The 21,813-nt window shown below is 50.4% G+C and overlaps 2 long non-coding RNA genes across 2 annotated transcripts; one reads left to right on the top strand and one right to left on the bottom strand.

Moving 5' to 3' along the window:
- Window positions 1-1,473: 1,473 nt before the first annotated feature.
- Window positions 1,474-4,659, top strand: LOC103690501 (uncharacterized). Its single transcript, XR_015629937.1, has 3 exons — window positions 1,474-3,388; window positions 3,547-3,685; window positions 4,541-4,659. It is a non-coding gene; the product is annotated as an uncharacterized LOC103690501 (long non-coding RNA).
- Window positions 4,660-12,943: 8,284 nt separating this feature from the next.
- On the bottom strand, window positions 12,944-15,546 carry LOC148003627 (uncharacterized). Its single transcript, XR_015629028.1, has 3 exons — window positions 15,427-15,546; window positions 14,866-15,009; window positions 12,944-14,703 (listed from the first exon to the last, which is right to left on the bottom strand). It is a non-coding gene; the product is annotated as an uncharacterized LOC148003627 (long non-coding RNA).
- Window positions 15,547-21,813: the final 6,267 nt, after the last annotated feature.

Below are 21,813 nucleotides of genomic sequence, written 5' to 3'. Positions count from 1 at the left end.
CCTCTGCCTCTTCTGCCCTCTGCCCTCTGCCTCTGCCTCTGCCTCTGCCTCTGCCTCTGCCTCTTCTGCCCTCTGCCCTCTGCCCTCTGCCTCTGCCTCTGCCTCTGCCTCTGCCTCTGCCTCTTCTGCCCTCTGCCTCTTCTGCCTCTTCTGCCCTCTGCCTCTGCCTCTGCCTCTGCCTCTGCCTCTGCCCTCTGGCCTCTGCCTCTGCCTCTCTCTGCCTCTGCCTCTGCCTCTGCCTCTGCCTCTGCCTCTTCTGCCCTCTGCCTCTTCTGCCTCTTCTGCCCTCTGCCTCTGCCTCTGCCTCTGCCTCTGCCTCTGCCTCTGCCTCTGCCTCTGCCCTCTGGCCTCTGCCTCTGCCTCTGCCTCTGCCTCTGCCTCTGCCTCTGCCTCTGCCTCGGCCTCTGCCTCTGCCTCTGCCTCTGCCTCTGCCTCTGCCTCTGCCTCTGCCTCTGCCTCTCTCTGCCTCTCTCTGCCTCTGCCTCTGCCTCTCTCTGCCTCTGCCTCTGCCTCTCTCTGCCTCTGCCTCTGCCTCTCTCTGCCTCTGCCTCTGCCTCTCTCTGCCTCTGCCTCTGCCTCTCTCTGCCTCTGCCTCTGCCTCTCTCTGCCTCTGCCTCTGCCTCTCTCTGCCTCTGCCTCTGCCTCTCTCTGCCTCTGCCTCTGCCTCTCTCTGCCTCTGCCTCTGCCTCTCTCTGCCTCTGCCTCTGCCTCTGCCTCTGCCTCTCTCTGCCTCTGCCTCTGCCTCTGCCTCTGCCTCTGCTAATGCTTCCCAAGTGCTGGAACTAAAGGTATAAGCCACTACCACCCGGCAAGATTAATTTCTTATCTCTCACGTGTATCTGTGAGCGCCTTTATGTGTGTCTGTGCACCATGGTCATGCCTGTTGGTCCTGGAGGCCAGAAGAGGACCTAGACTCCTTGGAATTAGAACTATAAGCAGCTCGGAGCTTCCATGTGGGTGCTGGGAACTGAACATGGGTCCACTGTAAGGGCAGTAAGTGCTCTTAACTGCTGAGTCATCTTTCAGGCCCCTGAGTACTTTAATTTTTTAAGAAGGAGAATGTATCCCTGTATTATTTATGAACTTATGACCAATTTTTTAAAATGCAATGTTTACTCGGGGGTGTGGGGTGTGAGAGAGAGAGAGAGAGAGAGAGAGAGGAGAGAGAGAAGAGAGAGAGAGAGAGAGAGAGAGAGAGAGAGAGAGAGAGAGAGAGAGGAAGGACAGGATTCTGTAGGGAATGGTGCACTGCATCATGGAATACTGCTTTCCTCCCAAACAAGCCTGTGTTCCAGTCCTGACCTTGACAATGACCTGCCAGCAACTCCAGGCCTGTCCTTTAACTCCCTGAGCTGATACCCACTTATTTGTGAAGTGGAGACGGCAAGGATGATCTTCAGGGGCCCTGGTGACAGCCAGGTCAGAGCAAAGACCTAGGTGTTTAATCTACCATACCCATGGTTTCTCCTTCAGCCTTTACTCCTAAAAGGTTGGGCTAAAAGCTATGAGACTGTCTGGTTCCAGCCAATGACTTCTTCAAGAAGCTAAGCCAGGTAAGTCAGAGATGGACGCTGTTGGCAGAAGCCAGGAGCGAATACTGCTTACTTCCACTGTGGGATTCAGAGTCTGTTTAATCTGTCTCCAGACAGAACTGAGAAGCACAGATCCTTGAAAAAAGAGTTGTGTAAGGAAGAGCTGTGGGGAATTCAGAAAACTGGGATAGCCCTGGAGAAGAGAAAGGCTCGACTGGGTTTTGCAGTGGGACTAGCCTCTTTCTGAGACTTGTGGTGTTCACTGGTCTGCGTTGCTTTGGTTAGTACTCAACTCTGGGTAAGCCCGACAGAGAGCAGGAGTGTGCTTTATATATGTAAGACGGTCTTCATAGAGGATGCAGGGCCAGTGGCATCTCCCTGGCAGACATCTCCCTGAGTTAAGCCAAGAGGAGTGCCAGCAAGGGCCACCCGGGGAGGCCAGGGAACCCTTCAAGAATCAGGTAAGAAATCTGCCTGCCTTTGCCTTCTGAGTGCTGGGATCAAAGGTATACACCACCATGCCTGGCCTTTTGTTTTATTTTTTTCTGTCTATGTATGTATCTATGTATCAATGTATCCATCAATGTATCTATCTATCTATGTATCTATCTACATATCTATCTATGTATCTATCAATGTATCTATCTATCTATCTATCTATCTATCTATCTATCTATCTATCTATCTATCTATCTATGTTTTATCTATGTATCTATCAATGTATATATATTTATATCATGTATGTATGTATGTTGGGCATCCTCTGTAGTTAACATTAACGAATGTTCTGCAACCCAGGAGTTCTTTGTCTTATTCACACTGGGAGATGGGGAGGGGTGCGTGCATGAGGATGCTCAGGGTAGGCTGTTAGTTGGTGCTGGAGGGTGCCTGGGTATCTGTTAGAGACCGTGTGTAAATGTGAGGTGCCCACCAGGGACTAAGTATACTCTTAGCCATATGAATAAATCTTAAAAATAAGAGGGGGAAAAGTAAGAACCATGCACACCCTGGCTTAGTTTCTTTTCCTGTTGATATGATAAAATACTCTGACAAAAACAAATAAAGGAAAAAGTTTATTTTAGCTTTTTGTTCAAGGCGCACACAGTAAAGAAGCTGAGCGTGATGAATGTGAACTGCTTCTCTGCTCGTTTCCCTACATTATACACGTCATAATCCTCTGCCTAGGGGATGACTCTGCCCACAGTTGAGATAGGTCTGCCTGCTACAGTTAACTTAATCAAGAGTCTGGAATCCCAGGTGGTTCTAGATTTTGTCCAGTGTGAACACACACCATCAAAATACTAAGAATGAGGAACAGGTATAGTAGCCCATGATTTTAGTCCAGCAGCACCAAGGGGGGTGAGGCACAGGCCAAGGCAGGTCAGTCTCTGAGTTTATGTTTAGCCTGGTCTGAATAGTGAGTTCCAGGCTAGCCAGGGATACATAGTGAAACCCTGTCTTTACAAACAAAGTAGTAAGAATTTTTAAAAATGCATTCACTTGGTTTATAGGAACATATATGTGGTTGTTGTGGGTGGAGGTGAGGAACTGGGATAAAATAATGATGAATGAATTGGGGTAGTAAACTCAGTCCTCTCCCGGGTGGGAGGGGAGGACCAGCCGGTAGCCAAATTTCTGTGCACTTTGCGCCCTCTGTTGGACATGAGGGCTACCAGCAAGTGGGTCCTGGAACTGAAGTAAGACCTCGACACCCTGAACACCTATAGTGGCTGTGTGTCTATCCCCAATCCCAACCCCATCCCCCAACCCCGTCCTGTTTTCCAGTAGAGATGTAAAGTGAGAGCCAGAAAGCCAGAATTGGCTGCGGGGGTCGGCTGGGAACAGGGCAGTCTGAGGTAAGTTGGCCATTACATCAGCGCTGTGCCTGCTTCTAGTGCAGTTTCTGGGATCTCAGCCTATTTGAGCGGAAGTCCACTTTGGGATCTGCCCCGGGGTGGGGGAGGAGCGGAGACTCAGATACCGCATCTCCTCAAGCATCTCTCCATTCTGCTAGGGAAACAAAACATCTGGCAGGATCTTCGAAGGAGAAAGGGAGAAAAAGGAGGGAGAAGGCACTGGAGTGTAACCCTGGATGTAACCCGGACCAGAGGAGACCAAGGATTTGGATACCAGACCACCAGGGACCAAAGTGGGTAAGCCGGTCATGCCTCAGTTTCCCCCCTTGGAACATTACAGTATCTATCTTATAGAGATGGTGTAAAAGTAGTGCACTTTTTTTCTAAAGATTTATTTAGGGGTTGGGGATTTAGCTCAGTGGTAGAGTGCTTGCCTAGCAAGCGCAAGGCCCTGGGTTCGGTCCCCAGCTCCGAAAAAAAGAAAAGAAAAAAAAAAGATTTATTTATTTATTATATGTGAGTACACTGTAGTTGTCTTCAGACACACCAGAAGAGGGCATCAGATCCCATGACAGATGGTTGTGAGCCACCATGTGGCTGCTGGGATTCGAGGACCTCTGGAATAGCAGTCAGTGCTCTTAACCACTGAGCCACCTCTCCAGCCCCAGTAGTGCACTTTTGATGTTGCCCACGGGCAGAGTGTTTGCCCAGCATGCATGAGGCCCTGGGTTAGAGGCCCTCTACCACATAAACCCAACACAGTAGAGCATGCCTGGAATTCCAGAAGCTAAGAGAGAGAGACAGGAGATTCTGAGGTTCAAAGTCATCCTTGGCAGTGACTTTAAAGCCAGCCTGAACCATAGGAAACCCTTTCTAAGAAACATAAAAGATTCTGGGTGGCCATGGTGCATGCCTTTACTCCCAGCACTCAGGAGGCAGAGGAAAGAGAATCTCTGAGTTCAAGACCAGTCTGCTGGTCTACAGAGTGAGTTCCAGGCAGCCAGGGTTGCACACAGTGAGAGAGAGAGAGAGACACACACACACACACACACACACACACACACACACACACAGAGAGAGAGAGAGAGAGAGAGAGAGAGAGAGAGAGAGAGAGAGAGCGAGCGTGAGTCACCACCCCTTGTGTTCCTCCAGAGTATGGGCCTTGTAGGCACTGAAGAGGAGTGGTTATGGGTGTATGGGTGCCGTGGTCACCATCAGGAAGTCATAGGCTGCTGTGCTTCCTGACAAAGGCTGGCTAGGAATGGTCTCAGGTGAGTCTGGGAGGAAGTGGGTGGGATGCAGAACGGTGTGTCCGATGTTGGCCACCCCCTCATAGGGCATGTGTATATTTCTTACTTATGGCCTGCCAGTCACTGGGTGGACAGCACAGTGTGATCTAATGGGAGAGACTCATCACAGAAAATGGCATGCAGGGTCTTGGGTACTTTAGTGACTGATGTGGGGGGGGGGGGCCCAACCCATTGTGGATGATGCCATCCCTGGGCTGGTGGTCCTGGCTTCTATAAGAAAGCAGGCTGAGGAATCCTTGAGGAGCAAGCCAGTAAGCAGCACCCTCTAAGACCTCTGCTTCAGTTCCTGCCTCCTGGATCCTGCCCTGCTTGAGTTCCTGTCCTGACTTCCTTCAGTGATGGACTGTGGGGTGGAAGTGTGAACCGAATAAACGCTTTTGTCTTCAACTTGCTTTTGGTCCTGGTGTTTCATTGCAGCAATGGTAATCTTAGCAGGAATCCTAAGACATCTCCTTGCCCCCAAATCTGTCCCCTCACCTGCTATAGCCTCTTTTTCTGGCTCTCAACTCAGACTCCTGCAACTGGGTCTTCTTTCCAAAAAATAAAACAAAACCAAAAAAAAATCAACAACACTCTGTGTGTGTGTGTGGGTGTGGGTGGTGGTGGTGGTGGTCAGAGGACAATTTTCTTTCAGAGTGAGTTCCTGGGCTTAACCAGGTCATGAGGTTTAGAGGCAAGTGCTTTTACAAGCTGTGCCAGCTCATTGGCCCTGGCTCTTATCTGTCTGTCTGTCTGTCCATCTATTCGTCTATCCGCCTGTCTATCTGTCTGTCTGTCTATCCGTCTGTCTGTCTGTCTATCTATCTATCTACCTACCTACTTACTTACTTACATTCAATCGAGCCCTTCCCTCTTCTCCTCCCAGTCCCACCTCACAAATCCTTTCCCCCATGACCTCCTCCCCTTCTCCAGCACAGCCTCCCTTAACCTGTTTAGGACCTTCCTTGGCTCCCTGCTGCTCTTAGAGGTAACTCAGATGCCAGAGCCTCTGGTCAGAGTTCCTGAAACCTGTGTCTTTCCGACATCTACTCTTGGCAGCTTCACCATCCCCCAGCTCCCACCAGACTATGTATTTTCCCTGCTGATCTTTGCTCCCAAGGGGTGGACGGTCCTGCTGACTTCCCAGGCTTTTCCTCCCTCTCTCTTCCCCACCCAGCAAGGCTCCAGTTCTTCAGGCCTTGTTCTCGTTGGCTCCTATACAAATGAGCCTTCCCTGTAAAGCAGCAAAGCCCCCCCCCCACCTCCTATCACTGTGTCGGTTGTAGGGGCTGAGGATTCAGTGCCGTCAGGGGAGGACTTATTCGTCGTTCACAAAGCTCTGGGTTCCATCGTCAGCACTTCATAAACCACACCTGGAATTCCAGCACCCAGGAGATGGAGGCAGAAAGATGACAAGTTCAGGGTCATCCTTGGCTATCTAGCAACTTTGAGTCCAGCTTGAGACAAATGAAGATGCTCGGCCCTGAGTAATTCACAGGGTCAGGGAGATGGCTCAGTGCGTGTCTTAGTTGGGGTTTTACTGCTCTGAAGAGAGGCCATGCCCGAGGCGACTCTTTTAAAGGCTGGCTTTTGGGAGGAGGATGGGGAGGGGAGGGGGAGGAGTTAGGGGGGATGTTGGCCCGGAAACCAGGAAAGGGAATAACAATTGAAATGTAAATAAGAAATACCCAAGGTAATAAAGATGGAGAAAAACAAAGCAAAGGAAACTCACAAAAATAAATAAATAAATAAAAAATAAAGGCTGGTTGGGGTTGGGGATTTAGCTCAGTGGTAGAGCGCTTACCTAGCAAGCACAAGGCCCTGGGTTCGGTCCCCAGCTACGAAAAAAAAGAAAAAGGCTGGCTTTGAAATGGGGCTGGCTTACAGGTTCAGAGGTTCAGTCCATTATTGTCACGGTGAGAAGCATGGCAGTGTCCGGACCGCCATGGTGCTGGAGGAGCTGGAGTCAGAAGGCAACCAGAAGGAGAACGTCTCAAACTAGGTGGAGCTTGAGCACTAGGAGACCTCAAGGCCCTCCCACACGGCTACTCCAACAAGGCCACACCCACTCCAAGGCCACACCTCCTAATACTGCTACTCCCATGAGCCAAGCTTTCAAACGCACGAGTCTACGAGTCTACGGCAGTCAAACCTATTCACACAGTGGGTAAAGGCGCCAAAGCTGATGACTTGACTTCCATCCTCTACCATCCACGTGGCGGAAGGTGAGATCTGACTCCCAGAAGATCCCTCTGACCTCTTCATGCGTGCTACGGCACGCATTCCCCAATACCTACACACAAATAGAGAAAAGCAGTTGTCATAGTAGCTTCACTGGCTTATTTCGTGTTGGAGCAGCCAGCCCAGCTCTTGATCTGTACGTGGAGCTGCAAAAACCTGTCCTAGACCTGGAAAGATTCTTGGCTTGGTCACTTGAGTGACTTGATACCTGTATCATATGAGCCTCCTTTTTTCCTCTCCCGCTAACTGGGATAAAGCCCACAATGCACACCTGAATCCCTCCCGTAGCCTGCAGGGCCAGCCCAGTCTCTTTCCCCAGTCCTCCTGCTCCTATGCTCCAGCCTCATGGCTGCCTGACTTTTTTTTTTAATTTAGAATTTATGTATTTATTTTATGAGTACACTGTAGCCATCTCAGACACACCAGAAGAGGGCATCAGATCTCATTACAGATGGTCGTGAGCCACCATGTGGTTGCTGGGATTTGAACTCAGGACCTCTGGAAGAGCAGCCAGTGCTCTCTTAACCTCTGAGCCATCTTGGCTTTTATACAGCTATTTTCTACTTGAGATCCTCCAGCTCTTTTTCAGGGTCCCTTCTGAGAGGCCCTCTGCCCACGCTAAATCTGACTGGCTCTGCTTGGTCCCTAGTTCTGTTTACTCTGTTCCTCTAAGACTTCTCCTCATGGCAGCTGCTCTACCTTTCAGGTCGGTTGCTGTTCATAAAGCAAGGAGGGGCTCTTGGGAGGTGAACAGATTTGGTGTCAGGACTGACTTTTCTCTCTCCCGTGGGATGGCCTGTTTCTATAAGCTCCATCGCACAGGGGCTTCTGTTCCGAATATAAACAGGTTTATACTCTTGTCATTAAGCCCTGGCCTGGCCCACAGTGGCTTGAAGCCTCCATCCATGAACCCACAAGCATGGTTGATGTTGAGAATCAGCCTCTGTCACCCTTCTTCTTTGAGGCAGGCTCTCTCAATCAAATCCAGAGCTCTCTGACAATGGCTAGTCTTGCTAGACAGCTCTGGGGATCAATTCCCTTCTCCTGCCTCCCAGGACTGGGGTTACACACAGGCGGCCAAGCTCATCTGTCCTTCACATCAGTTTCTGGGAGATTTGAATTCTGGTTCTCATGTTTATGTGGCAAACTTTAACCACTGAGTCGCCTGTCTCTAACCTCACAAAGACAGGACTTTAAGGGGAGCCTGAGGCCTCATTCATGCTTTCAATGTCTCCTGATCTAAAATGATCTTGCTAAACCCTAGAGTCTGGAAAGGGCCAGGAGGGCAGAGTGGAATCCAGTCTCTTGAAGGGGCTATGTCCTAGTTAGGGCTTTCCTGCTGTGAACAGACTCCATGACCAAGGCAACTGTTATAAAAACAACATTTAATTGGGGCTGCTTTACAGGTTCAGAGGTTCAGTTCCTTATCATTAAGGCAGGAACATGGCAGCGTCCAGGCAGGCATGGTGCAGCAGGAGCTGAGAGTTCTACATCTTCATCCAAAGGCAAACAGGAAAAGATTGGCTTCCAGGCAGTTAGGACTAGGGTCCTAAAGCCCATACCCACAGTGACACTTCTACTCCAACAAGGCCTCACCTTCTAACAGTGCCATTCCCTGAGCCAAGCATATTCAAACCCTCACATTCTACTCCCTGCCCCCCATAGGCTTGTTCAAACACATGAGTCTCTTAGTCCAATCCAAAGCCCCCATAGTCTATAGTGGCATCGACAATGTTAAAAGTCTAAAATCCGGGGTTGGGGATTTGGCTCAGTGGTAGAGTGCTTGCCTAGCAAGCGCAAGGCCCTGGGTTCGGTCCCCAGCTCTGAAAAAAGGAAAAAAAGAAAAAGTCTAAAATTCAAGGTCTCTTCTGAGATTCATCCAATCATTTAACATCCCCAAAGCAAGACAGGAAACCAGCTGGACAAAGTCCAAACTCTGCATCTCCATGGCTGAAGTCAAAGCCGTCTTCAGACCTCCACCTCCTTTTTCATCTTTGTTACCTCCAACAAACTTCTTTCTTTTGGGCTGGTTCTACTCCCTGTTAGCAGCTTTCCTCAGCAGATAAACCAAGGCCCTGGCATCTCAAACATCTTGGGGTCCCCAAGGCATCTTCAATGTTACAGCTTCTTGTTCCACTGTCTGGGATCCACACATGATCTTCTGGGCTCCTCCAAAGGACTGTGGAACTTCTCCAGCTCTGCCCTCTGTAGCACTCTACTTGACTCCACTCCACTGTCACTGCTGTTGTTGGTGATCATCCCATGGTGCTGGCATGTCCAATACACTGGGGTCTTCTGCTGCAACTAGGCTTCACCGATAGCCTCTCCTAGGCTCTCTTCATGGTGCCAAGCCTCAACTCCTTTGCATGACCCCTTCAGTCCTAGGCTATCAACTGCAACTGAGGCTGTGCCTCCACCAATGGCCTTCCCTGGCCTCTCACAGTGCCCAGCCTCAGCTGCTCTCCATGACCCCTTCATATGTTCAAAACCAGTACCACTTGGGTGACTCTTACACATTACCAAGTTCAGCGGCAGCACGAGGTACAACCTTGTCTACCTCTGGAACATAGCTTCTTTGTGCTCTCAGAAAACACTTTCCAGATTTCACCTCAGTGTTGCTGGTCTCTTCTTAATCACCACTACTTTCTTAGCTCCAGTTAACCAGCACCAATTGTCCCAGTTGTCCCTTCTCCTCTTGACTATAAAGCCAGCCATGCATGGCCAAAGTTGTTGAGTTCTGCTGCTTGCTGGGGCTGGAACACGGCCCCCTTGTTCTATTACATCATCACCAGCTTTCTGTTTTCAATGAATTTATTCTGTCTATACTTGGTTATCCTGGAACTTGCTCTGTAGCTAACTTTGAACTCAGAGCTCCCATTGGCTGTCTCCTAAGTGCTGGGAGTATAGGTGTGGTCCAGAGATACTAAGAGTAACAAGTCAGCCAAATATCTGCCCCCAACATTGTAGAAATGCTTGTATTCTGGATCACCTAAGTCATTGCCAGTTAAAATTGCTGGATCAAGAGAATCAAAGGCATTAGCTTCTCTAAGTTTGAAATATAGTTTTCACCACGGTCCTTCAGTATTCCAAGCTCCCAGGAGAGAGTATCTGGAGAGGTTTCAGTGGTTGAAGGTGCTGGCACATTATTAAGCCAACTCCAGATTATTACAAGATTCACCTTTATGCTTCTGCTCCTCTAGAACCCTAGCTCTGGTGCCAACTTCTGTGTTAGTCAGAGCTCTCTAGAGTCACAGAACTTATAGAATGCCTCTATATGTTAAGGGAATTGATTGTGATGACTTTAAGTCTTTGCTGTCCAACTAACCCAGCAATGGTCATCTGTGGATGGGAAATTCAAAAATCTAGCAGTTGATCGGTCCTGTGAGGCTGGTTGCTTGAGCTGGTCTTCTGTACAAATAGATTCCAACAGATGTGCCAGCAAGTAAGTGCAAGCAGTTGAAGAAGAGTGAATCTTCCTTCTTCCAATGTCTTTATTTGCGACAGCAGAAGTTATGGCTCAGATAAAAGGTGTGCACCACCATCCCTATCTGGGACTTGCTTTGTCCTAGGCTGACCTTGAACTCAGAGTCTCCTGGCATTAAAGGCGAGTACTACCTTGCCTGGCTCTAAGCTTTTCATGGCCACTGTGCCTCAAGATCTCCATGCCAAGATCTAGGTCAAAAAGTCGTGTCTTTCAGCCTCAGGATCTGCATCACAGGTGAGCCCTCCAGTTCTGGATTGTGGTCCATTCCAGATGTAGTCAAGCTGACAACAGGAATAGCTATTACAGGCTACATGGGCCGAAGGGACCCAGGTTGAGTGGGATCCACAATCTAGTGAAGCCTCAGGGGTTCAGAAAGAAATGGGCAGGGATTAGACCTCAGCTCTTTGGGCTTGCACAGCTCTGAGCCATCTCCCCAGCTCTTAGGAAATGGATTTTTCAGTTCCTTACTAAAGAAGACTCTCGACTAGGTACCGGTCGCCAAGCTTGCCCTGAATCCTGTGGTAGGAGAGAACCCACTCCTGCAAGCCATCCTCTGACCGCCTCCACATGTAGAGTGTGGTGCTGGGATGTGTGTGTGTGTGTGTGTGTGTGTGTGTGTGTGTGTGTTTTCCAGGGCTGGAACTATGGCTTCCACACTCACTCAGCATTGATGTAATCCAGCCCTCATGATTGTAGGCAAGTTCTTTACCCACTGAGTCATGAGCCATAAACACACACACACACACACACACACACACACACACACACACACAGATACTCACATACTCACACATACAGACACTCATACACACACTCACAATACACACACTTATAATACATACTCATAACACACACTCATAACATATACTCATAACACACACACACACACACACACACACAAAACTTGTGGTCTTGGATTAACACTAGGATTTCAAGGCTCAGGATCACTAAGCCGTAACCTGGCCCCCTTTTGCTATTTATTTATGTATATATTTATGTATATATTTATTTATTTGTTTATTTTTGAAATAGAGTCTCTCTACATAGCTCTGGCTGTCACAGAACTCACTATGTAGACGAGGCTGGCCTTGAACTCACAGAAATCTGCCTCCTTCTGCCTTCTGAGTGCTGGGATTAGAGGCAAGGGCCAGCAGACCTGGCACTTTTTGCTTTTTGCTTTGAGACAGCATCTTGGATAGATTTCCAAAGCTGATCTTGACCTTAAGATTTTCTTGTCTCAGTTTCCTGAGAAGCTGGGATTATAGGCCTGTCCTATCAGGCTTGGCTAAAGTCATCACTATTTAAATAACAATGCTTATAATATATAATATATATGTATGTATACACATAATATGTATGCGATAATCCTTAGAGAGACCTGCTAGCATTCTTCACTGATATTTTGGGCTTGGGATGGGTGAGGGCAGGGTCAGGGGCCAGCCCTGAGCTATTGGATGTATGCTCTGGGATGTTTGTACGCACACAGTATAGGAAAGAAAACAGTGTTGACATGCAGGAGAAAATGCTGGGAGATGGCTGGATGGCTCAGTGGGTAAAGAACTTGCCTACAATCATGAGGGCTGGGCCACATCAATGCTGAGTGAGTATAGAAGCCATAGTTCCAGCCCTGGAAGGCAGAGCCAGCCGGTCCCGGAAGGAAACTGGCTTCATCTTTTGAAGTTCTGAGTTTAGTTGTGTGACTTTGCCTCAGCGAATAAGGGGAAAGCAGTCGAGGGAGATTTCTCACATCAGCCTCGGGCACACACATGCACATACAAGTGACTATGATTACCCGGGTACATCACACACATGGACATACAAATAAAGAAAAGATGGCACTGAAGTCGATGTGGTGCTGAGAAAGGGGTGCTGCTCACCCTGAGTATTTCCCGCCTGGGTCTGGAGGTGTGGAGTCCCTGGGTACCGTAGCCTCTGGGAGTCAGTTGGTTTTCTCTCATCTCTGCCGTGGACGGACACGACGTCTGTGAAACAGGATGGGTGCAGCTTGTGCCCACGGCCTCTTCTGAGGGCTCGCACAGGTGAGATCTGATTCCCCCTCCTTCTCTTCTTCTTCCTCCTCCTCTTCTTCCTCTTCCATTTCTTCTTCTAGGCAGGGCTTCTCCATGTAATCCTGGCTGTCCTGGAACTCATTCTGTAGACCTGGTTGGCCTAGGACTCACAGAGATCTACCTGCCTTTGCCTCCCAAGTGCTGGGATTAAAGCTGTGTGCCACCACACCTGGCTGCACTCCCTTAAATTTACATTTTATTACAGTCATCCTAGTCGAGAAATGGCACCTCACTCTCTGCCTGTGCATTCACTTAGAGCTGTAGTTATGTATCCGTGTGTGGGTAAATGCACACATGTGCAGGTGCCCTGGGAGGCCAGAAGGGGGCGCCAGATCCTCTGGCAGTTGTGAGCCACCTGATAGGGTCCTGGGAATCAAACTCCTTTGCAAGAGGCAGGACATGCTTCTAACCACTGAGCCATTTTTCTCACCCCTCACAGAGGCTTTATTTTATTTTATGTTTGTTTATTTTTGAGACAGGGTTTAACCATGTACCCCTGGCTGGCCTTGAAGTCAAAGATCCACCGGGCGTTGCCTCCCAAGTACTGGGATTAAAGGCATTCTCATGCCCAGCCTCCTCAGTGTGGTTTTAATTTACATCTGAGGGCTAATCTTCCCTTGTCTTTGCCCATAAGAAAAGCAGATACCCCACTCATACGTCAATTTGCACTTCTCTAAATTGGCACTCCAGCGGGTGGGAGAGTTAAGTGAAGGATTTAGCTTCATGTTAGACACACAGCAGGGCTCAGTCGCCCCCAGCACTCATGAAATCCTGGCAGAGACTGGCTGCTTCATGGACCCCTGGCTCTGACCAGAAGGCATTCTTCAGCCTAAGTTACAGGAGCTCCTCTTTACTTAGCGTCCTCATCCTCTTTCCCAGCACACGGGGCGCCACACTGAGCTTCTGCTTTCAGGGGTAGAGCATCTGATATACGTGAGGGGAGCCGCCGCCGCCTCTCTCTTTGTGTTTCTATTCGTTCTTGATAGTCCTTTGCCTTCTTAGCAGACTGCCCTTCAGACAACTCAGCTACTGCCACCTAGTGGAACGTCTTGGAAGTGCATCTCTCCCAGGATGGGCTTCAGGAAGTCTTCTGGGGTTGCTTGGAGTGGGGACAACCGTGAGACATAACTTACACCCTAACGTCGTCACGGGACCAGTCAGAATCATCCTTTACAACTTCCTTTCTTCCTTCTCTGCTGTCCCACAGTCCTTGCAGTTTTCCCAAGAGCGCCTCCAAAATCGCAAAGCCAAGCATGCTCAGTTCAGGATCTGCTTCAGGGCTCTGGCATAAGACGCAGAGCACCCACTGTGTTACACCTTGTGCAAAAACGCTGAGGTAGACAGAAGAAAACCAGCTGCCATTCCTCCTGCATCGGTGCTGAGTCCTGGGTTGGGCTAATCCAAAGCAGCAGTAATACCAGTCGGCTGCGTCGCCGTCACCACGGGCAAGCTCAGGGTTGCTCACTTGCTGCACCTTCTTTGAACCACGTAATAGCTCTGTAACAGAAAACGAAGGCCCAGCGAGGTCAACCGTTTCTTGTGGGTTGCACGGCCCGGAAGTGGAGGCACCCACTGTGAGAGACCAGTGCTCCTTTATAATGTCTCCTCTTGGTAGGGAACCCCACGCAGGTGCGCCATGCATACAGAGCAAGGGTCGCTCTCCAGGCCACTAGTAGAAGGTAGCAGTGTTTTGCTACTGGTCTTGGCAAACTTCCTTGGGACTAGAGAGATGGCCCAGTAGTTAAAAACACTGATGCCCTCTCTTCCGAAGGACCTAAGGTTTTTTTCCCCCAGTGTCCTTGTCAGGTGGCTCACAACTGCCTGTAACCTGAGCTGTAGGGGACCTAACAACCTTCTCTGGCCTCTGGACACCCTGCCCTCCAGAGGGGGTTGTGACAGATTGCCTGGGTGTTTTCAAAGGGCAGGTCCCTTTGAAGACTGTCTGGAGGTTGTCTCAGTTAAAAGGGCTTCAGGAGCTGCTGCAGCTGAGGTCCCCAGGATAGACAAGGTGAGGATGTCCCAGTTACCACCATTAGTTGGACCCTTGGGGCAGAGCCCCTCCACAACATCTCCATTCAGACTCTAGGAATCAAAAGCATCAAGTCAGGCTGTCGAGCAGGACTGGAGAACTGAGTGCAGTCTGACAGAAACTTCTGGAAACGTCTCTGCTCTTCTCAAGCAGAGTGACTTTGGGGAAGCTGTGTATCCTCTCGGCTCTGGGGAGATCACCTGCTGAATGGGAAACATGGCTGTCACCAGCCTCTGGACTTGAGAGCTAAGTGAGAGTTTCAGAGCAGGTAGAACACAACCTTGTGTGTCACAGATTGCCAACAGTATTATTTTTCTTGTTATTGTGGAAGGCCAGGCCAGGCAAGGGTAAGACTCCCAACTTACAGGCTGGAGAGATGGCTCAGTGGTTAAGAGCACTGACTGTTCTTCCAGAGGTCCTGAGTTCAAATCCCACCAACCACATGGTGACTCACAACCATCTGTAATGGGATCTGATGCCCTCTTCTGGTGTGTCTGAAGACAGCTACACTGTAATCATATAAATAAAATAAATATATCTAAAAAAAAAAAGACTTCCAACTTACTTGGGGTGGTTCCTTGTCGATCTCTTCCTAATGTCCCCTCATTGGGATCAAGATTTAATGGGGGTTGACAGACAGACCACTCAATGGTTAAAGTGACGTTCAGTTTAGACTTGAGTTCCAGCCCCAGGACCCCTCCCAATTGCCCTCTATAAACACCCCATTCCCACAGGCAGACAAAATAAGTACAAATGTAATAAAGTTAAAAGAAAAAGAGATAAAAGTCCCTGCCTCCCTGTGTCCCCGCTCTCCCTTTCTGGCTACATCTGCCCCACGCAGGGCCCCTGTGTTTCCTGACTCCAGCTTGGGCAGCAGCGGGACCTAGGAAAGCTGAGGGGAAGGGGCTGTCCCAGGGATACCCCACCTTAGAAAGTGAGTGAGAACACTGGTCACCAGCCTTGCGTTGTGGAGCTGGGTAATTGTTGGTCTGGTGCCCCACGCCTGTGCTGAGCCCAGCTTCTGTGTTTTGTGCCTGCTCGACCTTACAGGCCCTTCCCCTGGTCCTGGTGACTTTTATGGGCTCTTAGTAAACAAACGTTGCTTTATTTGTTCCACAGCTCACCTGGTTCTGCTTAGCCTGTGGAGGCGGAGGCAGCAACCAGAGGAGCCAGGAGCTGGTAGGGCGGCTGGGGCAGTGGCTTTCTCTGAAGGATCATGACTGGGGCACTTCCTGTTTCAGGCAGGTGCTGTTGTTTGAGAAGCCAGGGCCACGTGCAGGGTGAGGCCCGGAACAAGGGCCACACCTATTGGAGGCCTGTTCCAACCCAGAGCTTCACTCTGCTGTGACAGGGCCAGGTCTCAGGCGCTACTGTCCCCGGCTTCAAGGACTCTTTTGAAAAGAAACAGAAACTTTAGCCATACGGTTGCCCAGTTCTGAGGTTAGACTCTCCTTTCCTAGCCCCGGGCCCTAGATTGTTGTGAAGTGTGCCTGAAACAGCTTACTATCCCACAGACATTTCAGAGTTTTATCTATAGTAAGGACTCCTCTGAAAGGGAGAAACAGGTCAGCTTATAACTACAGGAGCTTGTGACAAGGGACGGGCTGGCTTCCCGTTTTCATAGCATTTGCTCTTGGTCAGAGGTTCCTTCCTTTTCCATTTCCAGTCATAAATGGGCCTCTGAATTGAATAACTCCACTCTGCCCAAGATGGTCCCTTCTTCCCCGAGCTCTGGAGGGGCAGAGGGATCGGTGACCTCTGTGGGCAGCTTAAGTCGTGTCCCTTGTGATTGACTGTAGCTCTTGTCTCTGCCTGAACCTGTGCTGAGGACCAGGGGGCTGTTTTTTCCCTGGTCGGTCTGAGATGCAGGATTGATTCAGGTGATGGATGGCACCTGCTACCTTGCTGGTTTTGTTTATTCTGTACACACACACACACACACACACACACACACACACACACACACTCATACACAGATACTCACACACACTCACACATACACTCAGACTCAAGCACACACACACACATTCATACACAGATACTCACACACACTCACACATACACTCAGACTCAAGCACACACGCGCACGTGCGCACACACACACACACACACACTCAGGGAGGGGTACATTCCTGGGTGGGGCCTCTTTTCTTGACCATTCTTCACCTTCTTTTAAAAAAAGATTTATTTATCTTTATTTTATGTGTATGGGTGTTTTGCCTCCCTGTATGTCTGTGCAGTGTTTGTATAGTGTCTGTAGATGCCAGAGGAAGGTGTCAGAGCCCGGGGCTGCAGTTACAGACAGCTGTGAGCTGCCTTGTGGTTGCTGGGAATGGAACCCGGGTCCTTTGCAAGAGCAGCCAGTGCTCTAACCACTGAGCCATCTGCCATCTCTCCAGCTCTGCCCACCCCTTATCTTTTTTTTTTTTTTTTTGATTTTGTTTCCTTTTTCAGAGACGAGTCTCTTACTGAACCTGGAACTTGCTAGACTGGCCAGCGAGCCCTCAGATCTTTAATTTTTAATTTAATCTCTCTCTCTCTCTCTCTCTCTCTCTCTCTCTCTCTCTCTCTCTCTCTGCCTGACGTGGGTGTGGGGAACTCAGCTTGGATCTTCTGGAAGAGCAGCAAGTGTTCTTAACCACTGAGCTCTTCCCTGCCCCCCTGTGCCTGGTTTATCTTTATTGCTAAGGATCTGAACTCAGGACTTCTTGCTTCTGCCCCAAATGTTTACCCATGGACCCCTCTCCCTAGCGCAGTGTATTTGTCTGTTTCTACCCCTTCCTTCCTCACATTCTTCCTGCTCCCTCATGGTGGCTTCTAAAAGTGAGGCTGGCTATTTCCCGAACATCTTTTACTATTTCTTATACTTTGGTAAATATCGTTGTTAGGTACCCACAACCACCCTTGTTGCTTCAGATCACTGCCTGTACCCCAGATGGGCAGGTATACCGTGTAGCCCAGGCTGGCCTTAAACTCTTGACAATTCTGCCTTAATGAGTGCTGGGATTATCCCCTCAGGCTGGCACTCCTCCCTGTGCTTATGAGTTTCGGAGGTTTTCTTTCTGTCACTCTCCTGTCTGTCTCTCTTCCCTTTTGGGATAGGATCTCTGTCCTCTTGCTACTTTGCAGAGCCTCCTTAGTGGTCTAGTCTGGACACTATCCAAGATCCATTTGACTCCGGGAGCATCCGCTGTCATTCTGTCCTCTTCGGGCACTTTGAAATCCGACTCTGCTCCCGCCTGCAGGCTCCTCAGGAGTGGATGGCGCAGAGAGGCCCTTCTCACTGTCTCTGCCCTTTTGCTAAATGCCAGGTGTCAGAGACAAGGTACAGCCTGCACCGGGAACTGCTCTTGACATAGACCCAGGTCCAGGGGAGGGACAGGCCAGGGGAGCATGACAGTGCTCAGTGCCCTGGATCTTTGCCTGGGGGGGTCCTTGGCTAGCAAGGACAGAGCTGACTCATACATACTCATCATAGGTTAGACCGTGATGTCAGATCTGGGGTCTCCAACTTGATGGGGACCCTGTATCTAGCAGCAAAAGCTTCGGAAGAGGTGTGTCCTTAGCTCAGCTGGGCCACATAGCGGGACTGCAATGGCCGCAGAGTGGGCTTCCCCGGGGAGGAGACTTCCGCCCTAAAACAGGACAGTTCCTCAGGCCTCGGCAAGGACTTAGTGGGTGGCAATGGGGCCCAAGCTCTCCCCATCATGTCTGCAGCTGTGGCTTCAAGACCCTTGTCCTCTTGGGCTTAAGGGAACTTTGTTCCTGTCTTGCCTTTCTAAATGGGGCAGACAGTGAGGAGAAGCCAGGGCCAGGTGACCTCCCACCTCTGCCTTCGCTCTGAGTGAGCTGGGGTAAGTCCTTCCTCTCGGGGACCTTGCCCCAATGCCCTATTCTGAACACTGTGGGCTTGGCTTGGAGAGATCTGCAAAGGCCCTCTCGAAGTCTTTGGGAAGATGTCAGCACATAGTAGGTGGTCAAGGAAAATGAATAGGACAGGGCTCCATGGTCCCCTGGCTCCAGGTCCGCTGTGCTTCCTCAAATGGCCCAAGCCCTCCATTTTCCCTTGCTCCCCCAACCTCTGTCCCAGCCCTGCTGACCCTTTCAGAGCTTCTGTTTCCCCCCATCTTTCTGTGTTCCCAGTGTGCCTGGGATGCCAGCAGTCCTTACTGCTACACAAAGCCAGCGACACTCTTCTGCAGGCTCTACCCTGCAGTGGAGCAATCTCAGAGACACCCTGTTCCCGAGACTCAGCAGGGTAGAACTCGTGAAGCAAGACACCCTCTAATGGCTCAGAAAGTCTGGAGAACTGGGCTCTGGCAGCTGTCCTGGAGCGTGCCTAGCGCGGCCAGTCTGAAGGTGACGTGCTTGCCCTGCCGGAAACTTCTAAGTTATCAGAGGGGAGTGAAGAGGCTGGGACTCTCAGCTCCCGGGACGTGCAGGGACTCATGCCCCGGAGTGTGTGCACGTGCCTCTGTGTGTGTCTGTCTGCACGTGCCATTGTGTGGGTTTCAGGCCACTGCAATCCTGCCCCAGAGGAGGGGTGGGAGGTCTGCATTCCCAGCTCTCCCAGCTTCTCATTCTAGAGGTTCTCCCGTACACGGCCCGAGATATTTCCACGTTAGACCTGCCTCCTCTAGTGGGTGACGATGCAGCCTGGCTGTCTGTGTGATGGCTCCCAGTGGGGATCTTCTGGGGACACCTGACCAAGCCACCCTGAGACTTTAGCCTGGGTTGTACCCTGGCCACGGACTCAGATGCAATTGGGGAAGAAACGGCGTTTTCCCCCTTCCAGTGGCAGAGTCTTTGGGGGAGTTAAGGAGTGCCCCCATGAAGGTTCTTGTCCTGCTCTGCCCCCCTTCTTCTCCTGGGTGTTACATTCCACAGTGGAAAGTGATGCCTTCCTAAGACACAAACAGGGCTGGCCTGGGCTGCCCTGGGATTGCAGGGGCCAGTCTTTCCCACATGGCTCCCTCCCTGCCAAAGGCACTGGTAGGGGCTGATACTGGCGCACCCCAGCCTGAGGAAGCATCGGGACCTCAAGTGGGAACGGGACAGTCTGTGTCACCCTTCTTCCACGGGGGTTGACACTTGGAGAGGGAGGGAACTATGTGCAGGTGTCCCTAATGGGCTCCTTTAGGGGCTGGCTGGGGCCTAAGCCCTTGGATCTCTGCATGCCTGGCCTCTTCTGCCCCTTTACTTCTGCTCTTACCCCCGCCCTCAGGCTGAGCCCCCCATTCATACTAAGCTGGAGATTTCCGCAGGCTGAGCCAACCGCCTGACCCTAATTATGGCGCCTCCATCCTGTTGGGGTTAAGCTCCTTGTGGCCTTCCCTCCCCTACCCCAGGGGCCGGGTCTGAGGTCAGAGACTAAGGAGGCCCAAGCCTGCTATGGAACCTCAGTAAGGGTTGTCTGGTATCCTTCTGGGGGGGGCCCTGGAGGAGAGGAGACCACGATGGATCTGGGTCAAAAGGTTAAATGGTTTCTCTGGAGAAGCCTAGGGATAGGGAGCTGCTCTGAGGGCACTGGCATCTGAAGTGGTCTGAGGAGAGTTGTACCAAGAAGAGTCTGAAAGATAAGCCTGCCTCAGCCCTATCCTGGCTGGTTTTCGTTTCCCTATTACTCAGAGCTGGGCAGAAACTCTGCACAGAGATGGCCATAGTCAGCCAACTTGAGAATCGTCCTGTGGCACAGTTAAAGTTGGAGGCTCAGTGAATTGCGGGCCCTGAATGCAGTTCACCCCACAAGCTGGGACTTGAAGTCTCTAAGCCCGGGCCAGGTCATTTCCTTTTGCTCTTCTCTGTCCCCTGGAAACTTCTTGTCTGGGGTCCTCTTTGTTGAGTATCATCTCTACTACCTGTGTGTGGCGGAGCTATGTGACAGGTATGGGTCACTTCTCTGTGCCTTGCCTTCCCCTCTGTGATACCAGCGAGCGTGAGAAGTAAGCGCGAGGGAGGGCTCACTCGTTCTGCTTCTGTCTGGGGTGGGGGCTATAACGGCAGGGGCAGGAGTGCAGAGGCTTCTAGATCAAGCCCTTATCCAAAGGAGCTGGAGTTTTGGAGCCAGCTGGTGGCTCTGCAGAGGCTAACCTGATTTGCTTAAGGGCCTTGCAGTTACAGAAATGGCCACTAGGTGTCAGCCTCAGCTCATTCTTGAAGTGAGGCTATGCCTCGTGGTTACAAACTTAGGAGCTCTCCCTCTGGGGAGATGGTGGGCTTAGAGAAGTGGCACAATTGGCTGGGCTGGGCAGGTAGTTGCTGCGGGAAGGGGTCTGTGGTGACACACCATCCCAGGATCTGAATGACATAGGTAAGAGGCTCACTTCAGACCTTGATGTTGAACAGTTTGCAATCAATGTATACAGTTTCTTTATGTGGTACCTGCTGCACAGAGGCAAGACTCTTACAGGATGACATACCCCCCCCCCCCACGTCCCCAAATTCCTGCAAGCCAAATCCTGAAAACACAGTAGACCAGCCAGTATCCACAGCAATAGAGTGACTAACCAGTTCCACATTACAATGAGGAAGCTCGTGCACACACCTGTTGCCCACTTCAAGGAAGACGGAGTCCTCTAAAGCCAGATTCTTTTTCCCACAACAGGTGGATTTCTGGAAACTTCTAGAATGTCAAGCCGAGGCAGGCTTCCTGTAAGGTTAGGAGTGGCATGGTTGGTTGGTGATACCCCCTGTTGTTTTTTGTCAGCTATGCTCTTGGGACACTCATAATGAGCCCAGCAGATGGAAGAGGGGGGTTGTGCTTCCTGGAGTAGGTTTTGGGGTGCCTGGTGTCATGCACAGGCAGGCTGTAGACACAGGGCACGTGAGAGATGTGTCCCATGTCTTCTTCTGAGTAATCTCCCACCCGAGGCTTATTTCTGTTTCTTTATCTGTGAAGTATCTACAGGTGGATCTGTTTCCTCTCCACTCTGTCCCTGACATTCCTTTCCAGGCCAGATACTAAGGTGGACTGGACAAGCCAGCTCCACATAGTGCCACGTCACATGTAGACCAATGACTTCTCGAGGTGTTTTTGATTTTGTGTCTTAGCAATTAAAAAAAAAAAAAAAAAGGAAAGGCTTCGCACATGCACACTTGCGACTTATAAGTTTTTGTTTGTTTGCTTTTTGAGACAGCCCTGTCTGTCCTGGAACTCACTCTGTAGATCAGGCTGGCCTTGGACTCAGAGAACCGACTGCCTCTACCTCCTGAGTGTTGGGATAGAAGATGAGCATGACCATGCTCAAAAACTTGAGCATTTTTACACATTTTTGTATTGTCCCCTCCTTTGGTGACATACACTCATGCTAACT

This window comes from Rattus norvegicus, chromosome 9 (assembly GCF_021556685.1).
Source record: "Rattus norvegicus strain SHRSP/BbbUtx chromosome 9, alternate assembly SHRSP_T2T, whole genome shotgun sequence".
NCBI lineage: Eukaryota > Metazoa > Chordata > Mammalia > Rodentia > Muridae > Rattus > Rattus norvegicus.
Note: the sequence above shows the minus strand (reverse complement) of the source record. Positions and strands in the feature narration are given on the sequence as shown.